The sequence below is a fragment of the Peromyscus maniculatus genome, chromosome 4 (genome assembly GCF_049852395.1).
Source record: "Peromyscus maniculatus bairdii isolate BWxNUB_F1_BW_parent chromosome 4, HU_Pman_BW_mat_3.1, whole genome shotgun sequence".
Classification (NCBI taxonomy): Eukaryota; Metazoa; Chordata; class Mammalia; order Rodentia; family Cricetidae; genus Peromyscus; species Peromyscus maniculatus.
Window position 1 is genome coordinate 41,742,373 of NC_134855.1, and position 3,599 is coordinate 41,745,971.

Sequence of the window (3,599 nt, forward strand, 5' to 3'; positions counted from 1 at the left end):
AAGTATCAGCGTATGATGAACTAATATAAAACAGCACTCTGTGGAGAGCACAGAGGGAGTATGTAAGACATTAACTTGTAATTCGGAAAAGAACCTGCCAGCTTTGGGGCCTAATGTGACTCTCAGAACCTTTATTCTGTGAACTTTAAAATGTAGTTTATAAGGCAATAGAGGATATTTACTTTTCAATTACCTTCAGGAAAAATTTTCCCAATATGCATTTTTTACTTATTTGATTTGAAATACTAATCAGAAAGATAACAAAATTCTGGAGAAGGTAGGAAATTTGAAAAAGATCTTAATTTCTAAGAGGGAGCCTACTGTTCTTGATTCTAGCATATTCATTAGTGATGACTCAAGTTATTTCTTGTGGTGTTTTGTACATCACAGAGTACTTACATTGTTCGACCCATTTATTCCCATTATTTTGTTTGTTTTTAACTCTGCTTTAGAAGTGACTCTGACTGTGTTGCTCTACTGCCCATTTCAAAGAGGAATTACACTTTTTAAACTGTTCTCTACTAATTCCTCCCACTGCCAAAAGGACGACAGCCAGACACAAGTGGTCCTCATTGTTGTCAAACATGTCAGAGGATGGACTGTGTTGATTTGGTTTCTGAATCAAATGCCTTCAATTTACCTGTAATACATATAATTGGAAATGAAAGAACTTCTCTATTTCAGACATCAGTCCTAAGAGAGTAACTCTGTTTGGAGGCAGAAATGACACATGTCCTGAAGTCACCCTTTTCCAGCATCTGTAGGACTTAATGTAAAGGAAAGCATGGGATTCTGATTGTCAAAGATGAGGGGGAAATATGAACAAGGGTATTTCTTCTGAGCATCTGTGAAATGTTCATTTATCTTTATATTACACTAGCAAATAATTGTGCTCCTAAGCCAGGTGTTAAAGGATAGGAGATGGTTACAAACAAATTTGGCATTTGGCCATGTGTTATATAAAAGTAAAGACAGACTGCCACTAAGAGAACAGAAAATACAGCACTGTAAAAATTTGGCCAAGTGTCAATTTAAAACAAATCCAGAATATTCTAGAAGCTCATATAATGTTGCATCACTCTAAACCAGTGGTTCTCAACCTGTAAGTCATGACCCCTTAGGGGGTCAAAAGACCCTTTCACAGGGGTCACCTATAACCATTGCAAAATACACATCTTTACATTACAATCCGTTAACAGTAGCAAAGTTACAGTTATGAAGTAGCAACAAAAATAATTTTATGCTGAGGGTCATCATAACATGAGGAACTATATTAAAGGGTCATGGGATTATCACTGTTTCAAACCTTTTAAAAAGCAAGTATCATCATTTCTGAATAATCCCTAAAAATGGTCTATATTTTGAATTGCTATTGCCTACACATTGAATCAATGGGACTTTGGACACTGTGGTAAAACAGTGAAGAACATGGTCTTTGAGCCATTCAAAATTCCTACTTTACCATTCGCTGCCATTTATTTGTTTTAATATATTATTATTTTCTGAGTTTCTGTTTTTACCTTGACAAAATGAACTTCTATCTCAGAAGACTGTCAGTAAAGGTTCATTGAGATGAATTAACACTCTGCCAACTCCTTACTAATCAGTAGAAATGGTCACAATGGATCTTTTTACTCTAACTGTGGAATAACACATTCACTTGCTCATATACCTGTCTGTGGTGATTTATGATATTACAGTTTGTTTCAAAATCTTTCATTACGAAGAATACCTTGAGTTGAAAAGGAAAGTCATGTTTTTAAAATAAGAAAACCCCAAGTTTATTATCTATTCCTTCCTCCTTCCTTTCCTTTTCTTTTTCTTTCCATTTATATATTATTTATTCATAAATGCTACACAAGTGCTTTATCAATGAGCTATACTCAACAGCTCCAACAGTAGATGATTCTACGTTTACTAATATGTCTTTGTGGTATAATATGTATATTTAAGCATGGTTAATTATATATATATACACATATATATTTAAATACACACACACATATATTTAAATCTAAGAATTATGGACTGCAGGGCTAATAAGATTATTTATTTTCTTTACATCTTTACATTGGTTTGTTCAATGTTTCCTAACAAATCAACAGATTCATTGAGTTGGATGATTGTAAGTGATAACACATACCACTCCAAAGGCCCAAAATTTTGTTCAATAGCCACTGACAAAACCTGAACTCTGGTACTCTGTGCATAAGTTAAAAGTCACATAGAAGATCTCATCAAACTGTACTTACTAAGATATACTATAACCAGAGCTGACAACATTTTTATTATTCCTGCCCAAAGATTTTTCCTATCAGAATAAGCAGTCTCACTACATTGATCTCCTGGAGGCAGTCAACATATGTATATTTTATTTAAAACAATTTTTTATTCATTTTACATACCAACCAGAGATCCTTCTCTCATCCTTCTTCCTGTTCCCCCCACTTCCACCTAACTCCTCCAGACCCACCCCTCATTCCTACCTCCGAAATGGTTAAGTTCTTCCACGGGGAGACAGCAATGCCTGCTACATTCAGTTGAGGCAAGACCAAACCCTCCCCGCTGCCTCAAGGGTGAGCAAGGTGTCTGATACCTGGAAGGGTGGACAGCATCATCAAATAGGCATATTTTTATGAGTTTAGTTAGACTAAAAATTAAAATGCTAGACTAATTATATAACAAATAAATATTGGAATTCTATTTCTTTTTAGGAATCCATAACATGATCGTCTAAAACCATTTATCAGAGGGGAATTACAGTTTTTAAAAAATGGAAAAAAAATGGTACAATTTTAGATCATCCAACTTTACAAATATAGGCAACACCTGGCTTGAGACTGTCTAGATTTGTTAGAGAAGTACCTAGCCCTGGGTACTGGGTGTTAATACCAACATCACCCTCTGGAAGAGCTTAGGTAATCTTTCTGTTACAGTGCCTAGGAAGGACAATTTTGTCATTTTGACTGTTAACTTCAACATTCCTGCCTTAAAATGAAAATTTAACTATTAGAGGATTGTTTAGGTCCTAACATAGGCTCAATTTAAAGTCTCACCATAGACTAGAATCCTTTTTGTAAAATAAAAATAGGTTAGCATAAGAGTTAGCATAATGGGCCAGTGGTGGTGTATGCCTTTAACCCAGCTCTTGGGAGGAAGAAGCAGATGGATCTCTGCGAGTTCAAGGCCAGCCTGGATTAGTGAGCTAGTTCCAGACAGCCAAGGCTACACAGAGACACCATCTCAAAAGGAAAGAAAAGTTAGTATAAATGGCTTTCTGAAGCACATGCTATGATAATTGTCCCATCAGCTACGTCTCTTAACTACTTTATATTTAGAAAACTCTACAGATATAAAAAATGTTACGAAAACTAAAAGAACATTTTGGTGCCTTGTATAGCTTTCTACAGGACCAACATGCTATAAGTTTCTCTTCTAATCATTGTTAGAATAATTTAGCTATATGCCATGTGACACAAATATTAATAATGGGAATATTATTAGCACAGTACTGTTAGTTGTGTTGAATTTTAATAATTCTTCTTTAAACTTGAAGTGATAAAAATCCTTGTTTCAAGATGTTCTGCCCAGCAACCATA